Below are 22,648 nucleotides of genomic sequence, written 5' to 3'. Positions count from 1 at the left end.
CCTCACGACTGCCGTAAGAACTCTGCAGGAAGGATATGCCTGCCTGGAAGGGCGCATTCAGACTTTGTCCGCAGCAGCCCCGGCCGCATCTGGAACCTCCTCGGGCCCCTCAGTCGTGATGCTACCGCCTGAGCCCAGAGTCCCCACTCCAGAAAGATTTTCTGGGGACCGAACCAAGTACAGAGCCTTCCGCAATGCTTGCGAGCTCTTTTTCGCCCTACAACCCAGGACCTTTTCACTCGAGTCCACAAAAGTAGGATTCGTTATCTCACTGTTGTCAGGTGAACCTCAGACTTGGGCTCATCGCCTCTTGGAGCGTAAGGAAGTTTGCCTTGAGTCACTGATGACCTTTTTCCAAGCAATGAACCTCATTTATGAAGACACCCAGCTGGCGGCGACCGCAGAAGCGGCATTGAGTACATTACAACAGGGGCGCAGGGCAGTAGAAGATTACGTAGCAGAGTTCAGGCAATGGAGCTCCGATACCACTTGGAATGACTCCGCCCTGTGTCACCAGTTCCGCACGGGCCTATCAGAACCCCTAAAAGACGAATTAGCCCGAGTTGGCATCCCTGCCTCGCTTGAAGCTCTCATCCAGTTGTCCGTACAGATCGACAGGAGATTAAGGGAACGCTGAGCTGAACGCACGACTAACACGCATCCCAGCGCATCTGCACGCCCAGTTTGGATGATGCCACGGGTACCCCGTTTTCCTTATTCCGCTCCTCCTAACCATGTGCCAGCCTCCTCCGATACTTCGGAACCAATGCAGCTAGGTCTGCTCCGCCCATCTCTGACCCCGGAAGAGCGCCAGCGGCGGCGAATTAACAACCTGTGCCTGTATTGCGGAGAGTCAGGCCACTATGTGAGGACTTGCCCGGTCAAGATTCGTAAGTGCTCAACCCTCTCATCTGCTTTCTCTCCCACAGTACGTAACATTGACACTCATCAGGCTGTTTCCATCTCTTTGCAGCTCCCAGGAAGGAACGTCCAGGTTCCCGCAATTATTGATTCCGTTGCCTGTAGCGGCTTCATGGACGCTTCGTTTGCCTCCCAACATGGCATTCCGCTGCGACCCCGACGCCAGAAACTTGCCATCCATCTAGCCGATGGGTCTACCATCAGATCCGGCCCTGTCACACAGGAAACCATGCCTCTCTACGCTCTCATCTCCAATAACCACTGGGAGTTACTCTGCCTGGATATCATCGAGTCCCCAATGTTCCCTATCATTCTAGGCATGCCCTGGCTGAAGGCTCATAACCCACAGATTGATTGGAATTCTGGGAAGGTCCATTTCCCTTCTTCCTATTGCCGCCAGTATTGCCTTCAAGAACCTGTCGTCAACTCGTCCCCCCTATTATGTCTGGAAAATGAAGCCGAAAACCGTCTACTAGTCCCAGAAGCCTACCACAGTTTTTTGGACGTCTTCAGTAAAAAGGGCGCTGAGACCCTACCACCACATAGGTCGTACGACTGTCCTATTGAGCTCCTTCCTGGGGCAGAAATCCCTTTCGGTAGGATCTTCCCTCTGACCGAATTGGAACTGGTTGCTCTAAGATCTTATATAGACGAAAATCTAGAAAGGGGCTTCATACGTCATTCCACATCTCCTGCCGGAGCGGGAATATTCTTTGTAGAAAAAAAAGACCATTCCCTACGCCCCTGCGTAGACTACCGGGACTTAAATAAAATAACAATTAAGAATAGGTACCCTCTTCCGCTGGTTCCCGAACTATTTCAGAGGCTTGGAGCTGCGACTATTTTTACCAAACTCGACCTCCGCGGGGCTTATAATCTAGTCCGCATAAGAGATGGCGACGAATGGAAGACCGCATTCCGCACCCGATTCGGGCATTTTGAATACCTTGTCATGCCCTTCGGTCTGTGCAACGCCCCCGCAACCTTCCAACATTTCGTAAACGACATTTTCAGAGAGTACCTTGACCTGTTTGTCATAATCTACCTGGACAATATCCTGATCTTCCCCTTTTCTCTGTCTGACCATCAAGAACACGTTCGAAAAGTACTTACCCGGCTCCGTCAACATAACCTATATGCCAAATCCGAGAAATGCGAGTTTGAGCGGGAGAGCATTCAATTCCTGGGCCTAATCATTTCGGCAGAAGGTATTGAAATTGATCCACAGAAGGTCACCGCCATTACGGATTGGCCCGCTCCCACCGACAAGAAAGCGATCCAACGCTTCGTGGGATTCGCAAACTTTTATCGAAAGTTTATTAAGGGGTTCTCCTCCATCATCACCCCCATTACCAATTTAACCAGGCAAGGCACCCGGTTCCAGTGGTCTCCCGAAGCCCAGGCTGCTTTTTCTACTCTTAAGGGACTGTTCACGTCGGCCTCCATCTTAAAACATCCTGATCCAACCTTACCCTACATCCTGGAGGTTGACGCATCAGAAGTGGCGGTCGGAGCAGTGCTCTCCCAGAGACAGGGGCCCAAGGCCCTCCTGCATCCAGTCGCATTTTTCTCCCGCAAGTTATCAGAAGCGGAGAGAAATTATGATGTCGGAGACAGAGAACTTCTGGCGATTAAAGCCGCCCTCGAGGAGTGGCGCTACCTTCTGTAAGGTGCAGCACACCCCATCCTGATCTTTACCGATCACAGGAACTTGGAGTACCTGAAGAGTGCAAAGAGGCTGAAGCCACGCCAGGCCAGGTGGGCCCTTTTTTTTCTCGATTTCTCTTCCATATTACCTATAGACCCGGGTCAAAGAATACCAAACCTGACGCACTCTCCCGGATGTTTAATGGGCCGGAGGCTCCTTCTTCTCCTGACACTATTCTAACCACCGGCAACTTCCTTGTACTTCAAGGGGACCTTCTGTCCCAAATCAAGCAGGCGTCCTCAGAGATTTCTATACCGCCAGTTCCCACCCTACAGCTCAGAGACGATTTTTTATGGAACAAGGACAGGATCTTTGTGCCCCAGCAACTACGGGTAGCAGTCCTCAGATCTTGCCACGATCATGAATTAGCGGGCCATTTTGGGGTCCACAAAACATCTGAACTTCTCCAGCGTACCTTCTGGTGGCCACAGTTGTCCCGAGATTGCAGAAACTACGTGGAATCCTGCACTACCTGCATCCAAAACAAGGGCAGCAGAGCCAGAGCATGGGGATTACTAAAGCCACTACCTGTCCCGGAGAAACCATGGAGGATGATATCCATGGACTTTATTGTTGAGCTCCCTCCATCAGAAGGTTATACCACCATCTTCGTGGTGGTGGATAGGCTCTCTAAGATGGCCCACTTCCTGCCAATGATTGGAACACCTTCTGCTCCTGAAACAGCGAAGATCTTTGTCAGGGAAATAGTGAGGCTCCATGGCATACCCGCCAACATTGTATCTGACCGGGGGGTACAATTCACGTCAAGATTCTGGAAATCTCTATGTGGAGCTCTAAAAATTGACCTTTCCTTTTCATCTGCATATCATCCGCAGACCAACGGTCAGACTGAGCGTACCAACCAGACGCTCGAGCAGTATCTGCGCTGCTTTTCAAGTTTTTCTCAGAATGATTGGTCCTCCCTGTTGCCTCTTGCAGAATTTGCTTACAATAACTCTGTTCATTCCGCTACCAAACAGTCCCCATTTTTTGCCAATTACGGTTTTCACCCATTGTTCCTTTCCAACAATATTCTGGAATGTTCGGTACCGGCTGCCCAAGAAACCCTGGATTTCTTCACAACCAACAATAAGCTGCTCCGGGAGACAATGGAGAAAACCCAGGAATACAATAAAGAGGTATTTGACAGGGGGAGGAGAGGAGAGCTTGACCTATCACCTGGGGACCAAGTCTGGCTGTCTACCTTGAACCTGAAGCTGGCCTGCCCATCTAAAAAATTAGGTCCCAAGTTTGTGGGTCCTTACCAGATCCTCAGGAAAATTAATGAAGTTGCATATGAATTAAAATTACCTGCCTCCTTCCGGATCCATCCAGTTTTTCACGTGGCCTTACTCAAACCTACAGTCCCGGACCCTTTCACCAACCGGAATGCCGGTCCTCCAAAACCCGTACTTGTCGATGGCGAAGAGGAATATGAAGTGGAGTCCATCCTGGACTGCAGGAAGAGGCGCAACCAGATTCAATATTTGGTGAAGTGGAAGGGCTATGGCCTGGATGAAAATTCCTGGGAGCCAGAGACTAACATCCATGCCAAGAGACTGATTCTGGCCTTTAAACGGGCACACCCGAACAAGTTTGCCCAGTTGGGCATCCGGAGGCTGCCCGTAGAGGGGGGGCAATGTCATGGACGACCTTCCGTTGTCAGGAGAATCCGTTCCCGGCGCGTGTGCATTGTTGCGCGCTTGCCCGCGCATGCGCGCATTGGTGTGCGCCTGCCCGCGCATGCGCGCGTTGAAACGCACTTGCGCGCATGCGCGCGTACGGGTGCGCGCGCACGTTGACAGTGTTTGGCGCCAAGGATTCCCTATATAAACAACCTGATCCCTCACCAACTTGCTGTCCTGTCTACAGCGTTTCCCTGGATAATCTGCACCTGTGTATTTGCTGTTCCTAATTACCTGACCCGGCTTCCTCTGACCTCTCTTGTTTGCAACCTGCCTCTGACCCCGGCTACGTCTGACCTCCGCACCTGCTTAACCCCTGGCTCTGTCTTTGCTCGCCTGTTATACCGACCCGGCCTGAACCTTGACTACCCCTTTTGGACTTTGCTTTGGCTCTGATCTGCTCATCTGTGTTGACCCGGCTTGCCTGACCTGTTGCTTCCTGCTCCACAAGTGCCTCCGTTGCTTCCAGCCTGCTGCCAGCTTCCTGCCAGGACCTCAGTGCTTCATCCTGCTTCTGCTTCCAGCAAACTACTCAGCCTACTACCAGGCACTTGTGCCCCTCTGTGCACTTGATCCCCTGTCCACTCTATCAGGGGCTCCTGAGTCGGAGGCTTATGAGAGGCCGCTCCCTGCACATCGGGCTCCATCACCAGGTACGTGACACCGCTTCAGCCCAGTATACACTGCTCCCAACCAAATACTCAGACCCAGTCTCTGCTCCCTGTACCCATCCTGCATTCTACCCACCTGTCCCTTCTCAGCTGCCTACAAACCCACAAGAACCTTCCCCAGCTACTATTACCTCTTCTCTGTCATGTCCCAACCCTCCTTTCCAGTCTGTTGCACCCCTTACCTACAAAGCTTCAGTGGCTAAGAAAAAAAAGAAACAAAAGTTTTTTCCAACCAAAACGATCCTGCCAGTAACCCAACCTGCCTCCACACCAATCAACCTGCTCCAGTCTGCTTGCATGACAGCTGAACCAGATAACCCACCTGATTCTACCGAACCTCTGCCTGCTACCGGGCCAGTGTTCCAGCCTGAAGTGCCAAAGCCAGTGTTCCAGCCTGAAGTGCCAGAGCCAGTGTTCCAGCCTGAAGATTCGGTGCCTGTGTCCACGCCTGAAGATTCGGTGCCTGTGTCCCCACCTGAAGATTCGGGGCCCGTGTCCTGGCCTGAGGTTGTGGTGCCCATTTCCCGGCCTGAGGTTGTGGTGCCCGTTTCCATCCATGAGGAGTCTGCTGCCCAGCCTGACGAGCTTCTGTCTGCTGACGAGCTTCTGTCTGCTGCCCAGCCTGATGAGCTTCTGTCTGCTGCCCAGCCTGACGAGCTTCTGTCTGCTGCCCAGCCTGACGAGCTTCTGTCTGCTGCCCAGCCTGACGAGCTTCTGTCTGCTGCCCAGCCTGACGAGCTTCTGTCTGCTGCCCAGCCTGATGAGCTTCTGTCTGCTGCCCAGCCTGACGAGCTTCTGTCTGCTGCCCAGCCTGACGAAATCAGGCTGGACAGCCCAGCCAGCCTGACGAGGTGTTCCTGCCCGCTGCCCAGCCTGAGGTGTTCCTGCCCGCTATGCCCAGCCTGAGGTGTTCCTGCCCGCTACGCCCAGCCTGAGGTGTTCCTGCCCGCTACGCCCAGCCTGAGGTGTTCCTGCCCCCAATATGTACAGGTAATGGGGAAAACCAGGCCAGGGTCATCAATGGGAGGTCAGCAGCTGGAGAAAGGGAAAACAAACAGGACAAGGATGGATGGATCACAGGGGGGACAGGTACAGGTACAAGGCTCAGGGTTCAGGATTCCAGGTTCAGGTAACAGACAGGATCAGGATCGGGTAAAGATGCAGAGCTGGTCAGGGCGCATAGAGAGATATCAAGGCAGAGTATGATTGTCACTGCCGGGTATTTGTACACATCTCCTGCAATCAGTCTCATGTGACGCCTAATTGCAGGAGATGTCGGCCCCACACTGCCAGGAACCCCCGCTGGTGGACGCTAGTACTGCGGCCCAAAGATCACATAATATCACCACCAGGGGAGAGCTCCCCTGGCAGTTCCAGACTGCCAGGAGACACCTGCTGGTGGACCACAGTACTGCACGCCAAATATAAGGCAGTGTCACCAGTGGAAGGAACCTTTCCTGACAGTACCCCCCTCAAAAGAGTGGCCTCCGGACGCTCCAACTAGCTGTTGCTGAGACAAGTCCATGGCATAAAGTCGGGCAGTGGGTAGAGTCACACTAAGCTGGGTGTAACTAACGGTCAAGGGTTAACGCTGTTTACGATATTCCATTCCACCAACCAACGACAGCTTATTCGACAGTACACAATCCAGCAGACACAACCCATTGGATTTCCCCCCAGAATAACGAGACACAAGCTCTGTTCTCTGGTTCCAAACGAATGAATAATTTAATGGTAAACTCAGCTCTTCTTATACAGTTAGCAACCAAATATGGACAATGACTCAACTCCACCCACAACATGACACAAGGAACTTTAATACACATTCCTTTAGATAATGATATTCAGATAATCCACATGAGTTAATTACTAGTCATTACCCAGACATTCTGACTCTGCGACAAGCTATTCTCACCTAATACACAATACACATTCCTTTAGTAAACATAAGTCAGACGTCTGACCTTTAGTCACATTCCATATTATTATCAATAGTATTTTCACACAAAACTGTGCTAATTAGCATCACCCAATGAGAGGTCTTTCAGAAGCCAGACTTAATTAGCACAATAGACAATAGAATGCAATCACAGCAAGCTTTTATCACTACAGCCAGGTAGCTGGAGGTGATTAACATCAATTAACATCTTTACAGTATGTGTCCCCACATGAATGAGTCACTCTCCTATTGACCTGTTGGGGTCAGAATAAACAACTTGTAATATTTCAAGATATCCTGCAATACATGAATTATTGTTACTGTCCCATCTCATGTAATCCGAGATATTTCTCAGTCATCCTATGCCCTTATTGGACATAGGATGACCCTAGACATAAGAGTCATTGGTGAAGCTGGCACAGGAGTACCCCGCATCCTTCAAAAGTCTCTGGGTATCACCGGCCATTCCGTTACACTGAGTATGAAGACAGTCCAAAGTATCAAACCAGGCGACGGGCAGCTCAAGCTTGGCAGCAGGCATTTCCGGCAGGGCATCAGGCACTTCAGGGCAGACAGCCGGCACCTCAGGGCAGCAGGCTCCGAGTCGTCAAGCTGGGCAGCAGGCTCTGGGTCATCGAGCTGGGCAGTGGACAGGAAAACCTCAGGCTGGGCAGTGGACAGGAACACCTCAGGCTGGGCAGCGGACAGGAACACCTCAGGCTGGGCAGCGGACAGGAACACCTCAGGCTGCCCAGCGGACAGGAACACCTCAGGCTGCCCAGCGGACAGGAACACCTCAGGCTGCTCAGCGCACAGGAACACCTCAGGCTGCCCAGCGGACAGGAACACCTTAGGCTGCCCAGCGGACAGGAACACCTCAGGCTGCCCAGTGGACAGGAACACCTCAGGCTGGACTGCGGACTGGAACACCTCAGGCTGCCCAGCGGACTATGAAAAAGAAACCCAAATACACCACTGGCTGGGGGTGTATACATTCTGTGGCTGTGATGCTTTGCAGGAAATATACCTTCTGTCAAATACGACTTGTTCAAGGAAATGGCATTGCTCTGCAAGTGCCCTGCAACTGCATGCAATGGCGTATCTAAGGTATGGCAGCCATGACAAGTGCCATAGGGGAGGCAAAAAAGCCGCCCTCCGCATTAAAAAAAAAACAACCTCCCGGACTAATATAGCCCTCGGTGCTGCAGCCAGCCTGCAGGATCGCAACACCAGTGTTCTATCAGATAGCCGGCTGTTGGGCTCAGCTTAGGCTGAGGGAGGCTCTGTTAGCAGGGAGGGGCGGGGCAGGGAGCTCCACTGATGCTCTGACTCTGCCCTGCCCCATGTATTCTGTATGTGCTTGGAGCACTGAGATCGCCTTTCCTGGACCACGAATATTCCCGCCCACTACCACCATAAGCCCTGGCCCTATCGCCATAAGCCCTGCCCCTACTGTGGAAAGCTCCACCTTCAGACCTCCTGAGGGTGGGAGGTGAGCCTGGCTGGCCCGGTAGGTTTTTCTGCCTACAGATTCACTGTTACTAAACCCTCCCTGACAATGTTGTTTACCCCCCTGTATAGCTGTGCATTGCTGAAAGTTTACTTTACAGGCATACTATAGACACCCCCAGTTACGAAATTTAAAGGAATATTTCACTTTTATTGTTTCACTTTAAGCATTATTAAAATCACGGCTCCCAAAAAAACTTCTGTTTTAAAACTTTTTCTGCATTGATACATGTCCCCTGGGGCAGGACCCAGGTCCCCAAACACTTTTTATGACAATAACTTGCATATCAACCTTTAAAATTGGCACTTTTGATTTCATAGACTTTTAAAGGGTGTTCTTTTCGAATTTGCCGCAAACGCCCCAAATTGTTCGCTTTTTGGCGAATGGGCGAACAGCCAATGTTCGACTCGAACATAAAGCTCATCCCTACTTGTGACCCATGCTGATAATAGAGGAATGAAGCACCAGAGAGAAACGACACTAAAGCCTCGTACACACGATCATATTTTTAGACGGGATTTGTGTGATGACATGCTGTTGGCGGAAAATCTGACCGTTTGTATGCTCCATCAGACAATTATTGTCGGATTTTGCGTGGACAAATGTTGGATGGTGTAACGGAATGACCCGGGACAAACAGAGACTTTGGAAGGATGAGGGGTACTCCTGTGCCAGCGTCATTAATAACTCTTATGTCTAGGGTCACCTTATGTCCGATAGGGCCATAGGGTGACTGAGAAATTATATCCTAAATTACAGGACAGGAGACATTACTGATAGCTCATATTGCAGAGATGTTGCAAAGTGTTGGTTTATTCTATGACTCATCTCTCTGTGTAGACTGTTGACATGTTAAATGAGGCTGGCTCTTGGAAGGCCTTTCATTGTGTGATAACACTGTTTAAAGCCTATTGAAGCTCAGAGGTGTGAATACCTTTCTGTCAGAGACGGACCATCTGGATTGAGAAGAAATCATTGTGTGATGGTGTTTTGTTTGAATTCTGTTAATGAAGGAATGTGACTTCTCAGGTGCAGGTGAATGACTTATTGTCGGAGACATAACGTCTGGGGGATAATTAACTCCTCTATGTAATTATATAAAAGAATGTGATTGAAGCTTATCGTGTGATGTATGGGTGGGGTGTGGTTTTGTTCATGTGATTACTGTAACCTGTTGTACTGTATATAAGACTGAAAGTAACCATTAAAAGTGTTCATACATTTTGAAGCAGAGAATAGAGCGGTCAGTCTCATTTTCTGGGGAATTGATATGGATCGTGCCGGCTGGTTTGTCTGAGTGTCAGATGAGCTGTCGTGGGTTGATGGAAGATGGAAGAAATTTTCCTTGAACAATTGTCTGTTGTCGGATTTTCCGAGCGTGTGTACACAAGACCGTCGGACAAAAGTCCAAAGTACAAACACGCATGCTCGGAATCAATGCTCACCAAACACAACATTAGCAGAAGGAGCCCAAAGGGTAGCACTCAAGAGCTTAAAAAACACGTTTTTTTGTGTTTGTTGACCAACAATTGTGTGCAGTTTGTATGCAAGACAAGTTTGCGGCCAATGCCCTTCGGACAAAAGTCCTACGCTTTGTCCGTGGAAAATTCAATCGTGTGTATGAGGCTTTAGAGAAACAAGTAAACACTACATGTAAACGTAAATGTATTTTATTGGGATTTTATTTGATAGACCAACACAAAGTGGCACATAACTGTGAAGTTAAAGGAAAATTATAAATGGTTTTAAACATTTTTTACAAATAAATATGTGAAAAGTGTGGCATGCATTTGTATTCAGCCCCCAGAGTCAATACTTTGTAGAACCACTTTTCGCTGCAATTACAGATGCTAGACTTTTTGAGTATCTCTCTATCAGTTGTGCACATGTAGAGAGTGACATTTTTGCCCATTCTTCTTTGCAAAATAGCTCAAACTCTGTCAGATTGGATAGAGAGCATCTGTAAACAGTCATTTTTAAGTCTTGCCACAGATTCTCAAATGGATTTAGTTCTGGACTTGGCTGGGTCATTCTAACCCATGTGAATATGCTTTTATCTAAACCATTCTGTATGTAGCTCTGGCTGTATGTTTAGGGTCCTTGTCCTGCTGGAAGGAGAACCTCTGCCCCAGTTTCAAGTCTTTTGCAGACTCTAAAGCCTCGTACACACGGCCGGTTTTCCCGACGGGAAAGCTGCAAGGAGAGCTTTTGGCTGGGAATCCCGGCCATGTGTATGCTCCTCGTAGTTTTTCAGACGGGAAAACTGCCCAAAAACCGGCTGGCAAAAAAAAAGAAGAGAAACAGCTTTTTTTTCCCGCTGGGAAAACCGGCGGACTTTTGCAGTTTTCCTATGGGAAAAACTGCGATGGAGCATACACACGGCCGGGATTCCCGAGCAAAGCTCCATCGCAGTTGGGAAAACCTCTCATGTGTAGGGGGAAAGACTGGCCAAGCAGGTTCTCGGCTTTCCCCTCGGGATTTCCAATGGAACTTTTCCCAGTCGGAAATCCCGCACGTGTCATAACAGGTTTTGTTCTAAGCTTGCCCTGTATTTGGCTCCATCCATCTTCCCATCAGCTCTGACCAGCTTCCCTGTCCCTGCTGAAGAAGAGCATCCACACAACATGATGTTGCCACCGCCATGTTTCATGGTGGGGATGGTGTGTTCAGGGTGATGTGCAGTGTTAGTTTTGCTTTTAGGCCAAAAAGTAAAATTTTGGTCTGATCTGACCAGAGCACCTTTTTCCATGTTTGCGTTGTCCCCCACATGGCTTCTCGCAAACTGCAAAGATAACTATGCATTGGAAATCCTAATCCTCACCTATTATAGCCTTCTGGCTCACTATACGGTGCTGTTACAATAGTCAATCAAACTATACCTTTATACAAATTGACGTATGAGGCCAGAGGATGCCCAAAAAAGTTCCATAAGATCGAGAATCCATGGGTTAGTTCAGATTGCACTATACCACCTGCTCCAGGCCAAAGTGGTGTGCAGTACCATGTTTGACCTGAGATGGGGGGGCGCCAGAGCTGAGCAGAGCCAAACGGCACCGTTCGGAAATGCACGGAAAGGCCAGAGGACAGCTTGGCTGACCTCGGCATACCTCGGGAACAGAGTCTTTCCGAGGTTTGCAGAGGTGTCCTTGGGCCTTTCTGGATGTTTCCGAGGCTCTCTGGTGCCCCCCACCTCTGACCGTATGCGGTATTGCATGACATTGAAGTCAATGCAGAACAAATTATTTTTGTTTCCATTGACTTCAATGAGGAAACTCGCTTTGATATGCAAGTACTTTGGATTACGAGCATTCCCCTGGAACGGATTATGCTTGTAATGTGAGGTTCCACTGTATTTACTAATTAGATGACTTCTGAAGGCAATTGGTTCCACTAGATTTTAGTTAGGGGTATCAGAGTAAAGGGGGCTGAATACAAATGCACGCCACACTGTTCAGATATGTATTTGTAAAAAATGTGGAAAAGCATTTATAATTTTCCTTCCACTTCACAATTATGTGCCACTTTGTGTTGGTCTTTCACGTAAAATCCCAATAATATACAACCAAAAATGTAAATGTAACATAACAAAATTTTAAAAATTCCAAGGGGTGTGAATACTTTTTCAATGCATTGTATGTGCTTAGTTCAAATTTCATGAATGGGGTTTACAACCACCTTAAGGCTGACCATACACTATACAATCTCCTTTAGAGATACCATCAACTATGTAGTGCAAAATCTGTCTGATTTGATATTAAAGTGAGACTAAACTCTGATTTAAAAAAATAAAATACTTTTCAAAGTGTGCATTTTTAACAAAAAAATATAACATCTCTTGAACGTAGCCACTTTCTCTTGCTCACTCCTGAGATTGACTATGGGATTTATAGTGCGCATAGAGCAGTTTACAAGACCACAAATAATGTGTTATACTCAGACTGGACATGACGAACTGGCAATGGTCCCGCAGCCTCTATGCATTTCGCAACTTGATGCGGCTTCCTGACGACGCATTAAGTTGCGAAATGCATAGAGGCTGCGAGACCATTGCCGGTTCATCATGTCCAGTCTGAGTATAACGAGGCTGGGAACGCAGGTGACAAAGTGAGGCATCACACGGGCGGACCAGGACACACTCGTACACCAAATACTCCTATTTACGGCTGGATTAGCTCAGTGCCGGCTCTCAGGCACTTTTACATGTGAGTGGAATAACTATATGTTTTAATCATAATAAATTCTTTGATATACTACACCATGATAGTCTGTTATGTTACATGAGTGGATATAGAACAAGACTACAGCCAAAGCATTGGGAGTGATTGCTGATAAACCTGAGAGAGGGAGTGGTTATCCATATGAACCAAAGGCAGACTTCTGGGTCCATCTGGTGAGTGGCCATTTTATCCGGTGACGGTGTAGGCACTATTTGCGGTGAAGGTGGAAACATAGGGAGGAGGAGACGCTTTGACGTGCTGCGTCTTGGTCCCGGAGGACGGGCGTTCGTAGTAGCCGGCCGGCTCGATTTTTTTATGCTGAAATTGACTGTTTTTCATGTAAGTGCAATCGTTTTATTACATTTTTTATTATCTACGGTATATCACTATGTGGATTTATTTTTCTTTTGGTGATATACATCGCTGTGGCTGCTTGTAAGAGTTTCCGATGCTCTGGCTGGTGAATTTGAGGCAATCTCTTTAAAGGCCCTGGCTGGGTTTGGCCACAAGCGTTTTGTTTTTATGTGTCTGGTAAGAGTCCCCCTTATTCGGTGATACCTATCGGTGGTGTGCTACTACAATTCGATTTATTTGCGGTACATCACTATATGATATTTCTTTCATGTACCTTGGATTTTCATCTTATCCACACAATTGGAGTATCACCATCTAGAGTGTCAGTGGCAGTTCCTGATAAAGACCCTAGCTGGGGGTTCCAGCTGCAAGCCCTGTTTGCTTGCCCTTCTGGTAAGTGCATAATCATATATTTATCCATTTCACTGGTGGAGGATCTATGTTTGCTAGTCACGTTGTGTATGGAATTTAACATTTTCATTCAACAATTCACTCACTTGATGTGAACTTTCACTAAAAATTTTTGCCCATTGGACTTTATGGACATTATTTATATCAATTCATTTTCTTATTCACTTTAATTTTTATTCACTTATGGTTTAGCGCAACTGATTTTTTCCTCTCTTAAGGTGGAAACATAGCTGGGCATCACTGAAAGAAATCATCTATTAAGGACTTTCTTAGCACATATACATATATTTTTTTATTTTTCTTGCTATCCTGGGGCACATTCAAGCTGTGGATCTTTTTGGATTTATTTCACATTTTTTTGATGGATTGAGGAATTCATATGTTATAGTTTGGCACAGGGCACTGTACTGGTATTCATTGCACATTATTTGTTGATTGTTTGCACATAAACTAATAATCATAGACACATGTACATACTTTTTGTTTTTTGAGTAACAAGTTCACAGGATCAGTTGTGGTAAAATGTTTATATAAGTTAGCGCAATACACTTCACAAATACACAAATCTAAATCCAACCTTTTAAAGGTTGCAACTTTTATTGCAGCAAGACTTAATTAGAATATTAATATTATCTTGGCGCCGGTAACACACAATTTTTTCTCATCGGATGGATCGACTGTGTGTACGCGGCCTAAGAGTTGGTGCATAATATTATGTGGGAAAATAAGATCTCCAAATGGAAGGGGTGCTGGGAGAAAGTGAAGACAAGGGGTCCTAGGGTATGTGGAGTAAGTACCTGTTCTCTGACAAAAAAAACCCCTGTTATGTATTTATAATGCTTTATACTTAATATGTTAAGCTATTTGTTAAATTATTATTACAAACCTGCCAGCCATTGCTAATCTTTTGGTTAAAAATTCCAAACTCGTATCGGATACCGTAGCCATATGCTGCAAGCCCAAGAGTTGCCATTGAGTCCAGAAAGCAGGCTGCATATGAGAGAGAAATAAAGAATATAGTTACAGTCCAAGAGACTCTGATGCAAAATATAAGTATATGAAAGTTCACTAAAAATATAAACTATTATTCTTGCCTATACTGTAAAACAAAACAAAACTAACATTTTCTTTATAACAACCATACAAATATAGAAAGATATAACAAAGTTATATACAGTACCTTGGTATGTTACACAAATAATACAACTACCCTAATATTCTTTTAGATACTGAAGCAGCAGCACCAAAAAGCACCCTGTAATACATTGTTTTGAAAAAATATAATGATAGCTAATAAAGAAATATAGGTATATGGGGAAGTGATTTCAACTTTGCATTTAGCTATATAGGGAGGATTTGATCGCAAACACATGTAAGCTATGCATCACAATATTTTGAGTACCCTATTTACTTTATTTATCAGAATCTTAATCTTATCCACTGTGCATAATTCTGTTATGATGCAAGAACGTAATATCCGCATAGAAGTCTTTATCCGTATTAAAAGCTCTTCATAATTTCATGAACAATTGATAAAACAGTAAAGATGAATAAAACAAATGACATTCCCATTTCAAACATTTCACATTTCAGCCCTTTATCAAGCTAGGAGAAAGGTGCACACTAAAACACAACCACCAAGTATTTATATACCTTTCCACTAATCAGAACTTGACGTGATTGTAGCCGTATTAGTGCAATTGTGACAGAGAAGATTGAGTACTGTCCGTGATACTAAAAATTGTATGTCAGTGCAAATAAAAAAAGTATCACGGACAGTACTCAATTTTCTCTGTCACTAATCACAACAAAGGGAGAGGCTGTACTGACCAATGGAAAGTTGAAAGGCGAGGTGGACCCGATGTAAACTTCCACTTCTATGCAAATTGACACAGCTCCCAGTTATCACTTAAACAAAAAACTATCTATAGCTACATGAAAACCTCCAATCCTATGCGCATTAGCAGTTGTAAACCGCTGGATGATTTTTTTCTTACCTGCAAGATAAAGCCATAAAGGAGGTTTATTAAACTTAAATGGCTTCACAGCAGCAAAAACAAAAGAAATAACAGTCTCACGGACTTGTAGAGCTCAGAACTGTTATCGCAGTTAAACAATCCTCACTTTATGTTGCAGGTAACTTCCCCAGCTAGCAGACGTCCAGGCAGAACACTGCCATGTGCTTTCACAGCTTTCCACTGTCCACCATTCACCATCCACAGTCTCCACTATACTCCTCCACACACACCTACAACTCCCTGTCTTGTTTTAAACCACTTCCTTGGACAGGTGTGTTAACCCTTTCTGTTTCCTTAAAAGGGACCACAGTCCTTCCATACCCCCCCCCCCCTGCCCTAACGCCAAAGAGGTGGAGGCAACAGTGGAGATAAAACAATAGATTTGGGAGAGGGAATCTGCATTTTGATGCAGTCTCCCAGGCCTATGCTCCACTACAATTTTAAATTCCTGGAGCGCCATCAACCAATGAGTAATTCTGGCATTTGTCCCTTTACCTTGCCTCATCCATGTTAAAGGGTCATGATCAGAAATCAGCCTAAACTTCCTCCCCAAGAGGTAACCTCTGAGGGACTCCAGAGCCCACTTAATGGCCAGATGAGAACTTCCTACTGAGAAAGACTACTGGGTGCTCCTCACCATGATCAACCTGTGACAACACAGCTCCCAATCCTACATCGGAAGCATCAGTCTGGACAATGATCTCTTTTGAAAAATTGGATGCCATTAGGACAGGGTGTTGGAACAGTGCTGACTTGAGCTCCAAAAAATCGTTTTCAGCATCTGCATTCCACTCCACCATGACCGATTTCCGACCCTTAGTCAGATCGGTCAATGGAGCCGCCAATGTGGCAAAGTTGTGTACGAACCTCCTGTAGTATACCACCACGCCCAGGAATGCACATACCTGCTTTTTTGTGAGGAGGCAGGGCCAATTCTTTATAGTCTCTACCTTGCTGACCTGAGGTTTCACCACCCCTCTACCCATGATATAGCCCAGGTATTTCACCTCCTCCATTCCCAAAGCACATTTTTCAGGGTTTATTGTAAACCCCTCCTTCCAAAGAGAGTCCAGTACTGCCTGGACTTTGGGCAAGTGTGATTCCCAGTCGTCTCTGCTAAAAACGACTATGGCATACTCCCGGTGAGGTCGTAGAATCCTATCCATTGCTCGCTGGAATGTGGCTGGAGCAGTTTGCAGTCCAAAAGGCATTTGTTTGTACTGAAAACTCCCCTCTGGGGTAGAAAAAGCAATTTTCTCTTTAGTAGCCTTAGTCAATGGGATTTTCCAATAGCCCTTGGTAAAGTCTAATGTTGTGATATACCTGACTGGACCTAGTCTCTCAATAAGTTCATCCACCTGGGGCATCAAACCGTGAAACCTCATTAAGTTTCCGGAAATCATTTCAGAATCGCAGAGTCCCATTGGGCTTTGGTACCAACACAATCGGGCCCGACCACTCACTCTGTGATTCTTCAATGATCTCTAGGTCTAACATTTTCTTCACTTCCTCTGAAATGGCCTTCCTTTGAGCCTCTGGGATGCGATAGGGTCGGACAAAAACTTTGATTCCAGGTTCAGCGATAATATCATACTCTATGACACTAGTTAGACTTGGCAAGTCTGAAAACTTTTCTTTATTTCTCTGCAAGAACTCCTTTGCCTGCTGACTTTGGATTTTAGACAGGGTACTTGCTACTTGGACACTCTCCACCCCAACCTGAGGCTCAAGTCTTGCACTAAGCCAGGGAGGTTCCCGGTCTGTCCAGGGCTTTAACAAGTTGACATGATATATCTGATACGGTTTCCTCTTGCCTGGCTGGTGGACTGTAAACGACGTCCGTCGCTTTATGCCGAATGCCTTCAACGTTAGAACGCATTCGGCGACCGCGCAATTACGTCATTGCTCGGTGCCGCTGCGTTCCAAGCTAGAACGCGGAAGTGCCGAGCGCAACGTGCACTCCTTCTTTCCGCATTTCCTGGCACTATAAATTTACTGCTCCCACATAATTCAGGGTTCCTTTATTGTCGGCCGTAGCCTACTGAATCCCGGTCCATGCTACCTTTAAACTACTGGATGCTGCTTCCATGCTACCATCATTTCATTTCATTTCATTTAATTTCATTTCATTGAATTCCACGCTACCATCAATACATTACTTGCTGTGGGGAAATTCTGCCTTATTTTACCCGGAGCAGACTCAACACCCTCTAAAGCCATTGCAGACCACCAAAACAACTCTACTACTAGAAGCAATATTCTATGCGAAGCGATAAGTACCCCCTGAAACTATTAGTTCCATGCTTGTGATTTACCTTGTTTTCATATTGCATATAACTATACCACCTGTACATATTGAAATCAGGTGTGTTTAAATTACCTTCATACTTGGAGATAGCCACTGTGGATTCACATTTCTATCATAGGACTTGCCATACTTGATGTTGAATGAGTACTTTTGAAGATTTTATATATATATATATATATATATATATATATATATATATATATACCAGAGGGCTTAGCTTATATCATAAATTCTCAACGGATTCATATAACTATCAAGTGCCTTTCTCTAAAAGTATTATCATAATACTCCATCTGCTTAAGCTACGTGCATGACATTTGGTAAAGGTCATATTGGCCTGTATATGAAACATGCATTTTAATCTAGTGCTTGTAGGTATGCAATAATACCACCTGGCCTACTATCTAAAACGATTCCTTTCTGCAGTGACAGATGATGTAATGAACCCCAAACTTTTCACTTAAGATTAAGAGTGACGCCCGGGGTCCAATACTGAATGTCATACTGCACATAGAAATGCACTGTTTCCTTTAACCAGTTGGTAACCGCCCTATAGCCAAAATACGGCTACAGAGCGGTTCCTGTACTCTAGGAGGGCGTCAATGTACGTCCTCCCAGAGACTGCGTTGTGCGCGCCCGAGCGGGCGCGCACACGCGATCGCCGGTGCTCGCCGGGTCTACGGGACCCGCAGCAACAGCACTCGCGGTAAGGAGCCAATGGAAGCGGCTCCTTACCACGTGATCGCGCCGTCCAAAGACGGCGCGATCACTTGTAAACAAACCGGCGTCATGTAATGACGCCGGTTCCTCCCTCTCCTCTCTGTACCGTTCGGTACAGTGTGAGAGGAGAGGGAGGGGGGGGGGATCGGGCGGCAGCAGCAGCCGCCGCACTGTGGGCTGGATCTGTGACAATTGCAGTCACAGATCCAGCCATCCCTGCGCAATACTCTGCAAAATAAAAATAATGATGAGTGCAATACTCTGCAATACCCCACCCCATACTCTGCAATACCCCACCCCATACTCTGCAATACCCCACCCCATACTCTGCAATACCCACCCTGGGGGGGTGGGTATTGCAGAGTATGGGGTGGGGTATTGCAGAGTATGGGGTGGGGTATTGCAGAGTATGGGGTGGGGTATTGCAGAGTATTGCACTCATCATTTTTTTTATTTTACTCTGCAATACCCACCCCCCCATACTCTGCAATACCCACCCACCCATACTCTGCAATACCCACCCCCCCATACTCTGCAATACCCACCCATACTCTGCAATACCCCCCCCCATACTCTGCAATACCCCCCCCCATACTCTGCAATACCCCCCCCCATACTCTGCAATACCCCCCCATACTCTGCAATACCCCCCCATACTCTGCAATACCCCCCCCATACTCTGCAATACCCCCCCCCATACTCTGCAATACCCCCCCATACTCTGCAATACCCCCCCAATACTCCGCAATACCCTCAATACTCCAATACCTTGCAATACGTCGCCTATGGGGATTTTTAAGTAGCAACGTTTGGCGCAATTTCACGAGCGTGTGCAATTTTGCAGGGTGACATGTTGGGTATCTATTTACTCGGCGTAACTTCATCTTTCATATTATGCAAAAACATTGGGCTAACTTTACTGTTTTTTTTTTTTTTTAAGCACAAAACTGTTTTTTTTTTAAAAACACGCGTTCAAAAAATTGCTGCGAAAATACCGTGCAAGATAAAAAGTTGCAACAACCGCCATTGTATTCTCTAGGGTCTTTGAAAAAAAAGCATATATAATGTTTTGGGTTTCTATGTAATTTTTTTAGCAAATAAATGATGATTTTTACATGTAGGAGAGAAATGTCAGAATTGGCCTGGGTGCTCCAGAACGCCTGATGGTGCTCCCTGCATGTTGGGCCTCTCTATGTGGCCACGCTGTGTAAAAGTCGCACACATGTGGTATCGCTATACTCGGGAGGAATAGCAGAATGTGTTTTGGGGTGTAATTTGTAGTATGCATATGCTGTGTGTGAGAAATAACCTGCTAATATGACAGAAACTAGATTTTTTTTTTTTTTTTTACAGAATTTTCAGTCTTTTTTCTTTTATAGCGCAAAAAATAAAAACCGCAGAGGTGATCAAATACCACCAAAAGAAAGCTCTATTTGTGGGAAAAAAAGGACAAAAATTTCAGATGGGTACAATGTTGTATGACTGAGTAATTGTCATTCAAATTGTGAGAGCACCGAAAGCTGAAAATTGGTCTGGTGATTAAGGGGGTTTTCGTGCCCAGTGGTCAAGTGGTTAAAGTAATTCAATTCTCCGCAGTTGTGGTTCACTTTCATTCACCATAGTTTGTGACATAATAAAGGAACCATACCATGAACCCAGCGGAACTTGCTAATCATGTTGTCGCTCTCACACAAAAAGTAGATACTCTTGCTCATACTGTACAAACTCTTCAATTGGAGAACCAAACCCTGCAAGACTTAGTTGCTCAGACTCCGAATGTACTTAATGTTGCTCCTGAACCTAAGGTCAATCCTCCTGAACACTTCAGTGGCGACCGAAAGACCTACAGAGAATTCATTAATGCATGTAAATTAATGTCTGAATTACACCCTTGCACGTTCCCCAATAATAGGATCAAGGGGCCAGATTCACGTAGAGCGGCGCAAATTAAGTTACTCCAAACGTATGTCATTCAAGTTATGGTGCCTTAATTTTGTGTCGTAAGTGCCGTATCCACAGCGCCAGTGTAACTTAAATCCCGAGTCGTAAGGCGGGGTTATTGCAAGTGGGAAGGAAGTGGGCGTGCTCCATTGTAATGAGCCGTAACCCCATGCAAATGAAGGGCCGGCCGTACTGCGCATGCGCATAAATCTGCACCTCACTGGGCATGCTCAGAACTCGGCTCGGCGCAATCAGTGAGATAGGTAAAAGGCCAAGCGTACTTAGTTTAAGAATCGCCCTGTGTATAAATAGCCCCAGACAAACGCACTTCCCTTGCAAAAGTACATCCCTGTTTTCCCCTTCCTAAAGCAAGTTGCTTTTGCTCTGTCGTCTGTTGGTGTGTGTTGGTGAGTGTAGTGTTAGATAAAAGATTTGGAGGAGTAGTAGATTGTAGTAGCTGTGTATTTTTTCTGATTGTTTTTTCTGATTGTTTTTTCTGTTTGTTTTTTCGGTGTTTGTTTTTGAATTTGTATTAGCTGTCTGCTTGTGTGGTTTGATTTTTGTGTGTGTTTGTACTGTGTCTTTTTGTGTGTGTTTGTTCTGTGAGTATTTGTGTTTGTTTGTTGTGTTTGTTTTTTGTGTTTGGGTGTTGGGTGTCATGGCACCGAAGCGCAGGAAGTTGAATTTTTCTGTGAGAGAAAAGCAGATACTTGCTAGGGCCATCACCCGTTTCGGGCGTTATTTGCATGGCCCTGAGAGCCGGGACACCACCCCGGCCAGGAGGAAGGAGATCCTTCAGCGAATTACTGACGAGATCAATGCGGGGGGGGGAGATGAGGACCCCCAGTGGGATATCCAAGAAGATCAATGATCTCAGGAGCCTGGTCCGTGACAAGATGGCCAAGATAAGACCCAGAAAGACCGGGCTTTCCCAGTGACGTACGAGGGTGCGTCAGAGGGGGCGGGGTCACGTGACGGGTGGCCGCTTCCCCTATATAAGAAATGTCACCGCTCCAGCGCGTCATTACGCTGGGCTGTGTCCAGCGGAGAGTGGAGCTCGCCTGCTGCGCTCTGGACGGATGGATCTTCTCATCGCTGGACCGGACCGCTGATCACCCGTCCGTCGCTGGAGAGATCATCCGTCGCAGGATAGAAGACAACGTTGGAGCAGGGCCCGGGCCGAGAGTGGATTCACATCGCTGGATTTTTTTTTTTATTAATAAAGGATTTTTTTCTACGGTGTCTGTGTGTTTTTTTTAACTATTTACACTTCCTTCGTGAAATGGTAGAGGTACCAATTCACATAGGGGGGGCCAGGATCTGGGGGTCCCCTTTGTTAAAGGGGTCTTCCAGATTCTGATAAGCCCCCCGCCCGCAGACCCCCACAACCACCGGGCAAGGGTTGTGGGGGATGAGGCCCTTGTCCCCATCAACATGGGGACATCCTCCCCATGTTGAGGGCATGTAGCCTGGAGCGGTTCAGGAGAGGGGGGGCCGCACTCTGTCCCCCCCCTCTTTTCTGTGACCGGCCAGGTTAACGTGCCCGAGCACGTTGTGGATCTGGTGTGGATTTTTGGGGGAACTCCACGCCATTTTTTTTTAATTTGGGGTGGAGTTCCCCTTAAAATCCACACCAGACCTGAAGGGTCTGGTATGGATATTTGGAGGGAACCCCACGTCATTTTTTTTTAAACTGATGGCGGGGTTCCCCTTAATATCCATATCAGACCTGAAGGGCCTGTTGATGGAATTTGGGGGTACCCCCAGCTTTTTTATTTTAATTTTTTATGAATGAATCATCTCTGTAATTGCCAGAGCCGACAATTCATTAGAGCCGCAAAGCCGGTTTTAAATGTCTTTTTTCCTTTCAGAAATGACACTTTGTGCAGGGACAGTTCTATGTACGGGAAACATGCGCTTTTTCACATGCTGACTTTACACCCCCCATAGGTATGAAATTTAAAGTAATATTACACTTTTATTGTTTCACTTTTAACATTATTAAATTCACTGCTCCTGAAAAAACGGCCGTTTTTAAAACTTTTTTTGCCTTGATACATGTTTTCTGGGACAGGACCCAGGTCCCCAAACACTTTTTAGGACAATAACTTGCATATTAGCCTTTAAAATTAACACTTTAGATTTCAAATGTTCGAGTCCCATAGACTTTAACGGGGTTCTAAAGTTCACACGAACATTTGGTGTGTTCGCAAGTTCTGATGCGAACCGAACAGGGTGGTGTTCG

The 22,648-nt window shown here is 46.4% G+C and overlaps 1 pseudogene; it reads right to left on the bottom strand.

The window, feature by feature from the left end:
• LOC120917474 overlaps window positions 1-22,648 on the bottom strand; it is a 1,233,721-nt pseudogene that overhangs the window by 922,403 nt on the left and 288,670 nt on the right.

This window comes from Rana temporaria, chromosome 11 (genome assembly GCF_905171775.1).
Source record: "Rana temporaria chromosome 11, aRanTem1.1, whole genome shotgun sequence".
Classification (NCBI taxonomy): Eukaryota; Metazoa; Chordata; class Amphibia; order Anura; family Ranidae; genus Rana; species Rana temporaria.
The sequence above is the reverse complement of the archived record's forward strand: the minus strand, read 5'-3'. Positions and strand labels throughout refer to the sequence as shown.